Raw genomic sequence first — 267 nt, forward strand, 5'->3', positions numbered from 1 at the left:
CGTCTATAACTGTAACCCGTCTATAACTGTTACACGTATATAACTATAACCTGTATATAACTATAACCCGTCTATAACTGTAACCCATCTATAACTGTATCCCATATATGACTGTAACTCGTATATAACTATAACCCGTATATAACTGTAACTCGTATATAACTATAACCCGTCTATAACTGTATCCCATATATAACTGTAACCCGTATATAACTATAACCTATCTATAACTGTAACCCGTATATAACTATAACCCGTCTATAACTG

The sequence above is a fragment of the Mizuhopecten yessoensis genome, unplaced genomic scaffold (assembly GCF_002113885.1).
Source record: "Mizuhopecten yessoensis strain PY_sf001 unplaced genomic scaffold, ASM211388v2 scaffold5595, whole genome shotgun sequence".
Lineage (NCBI taxonomy): Eukaryota > Metazoa > Mollusca > Bivalvia > Pectinida > Pectinidae > Mizuhopecten > Mizuhopecten yessoensis.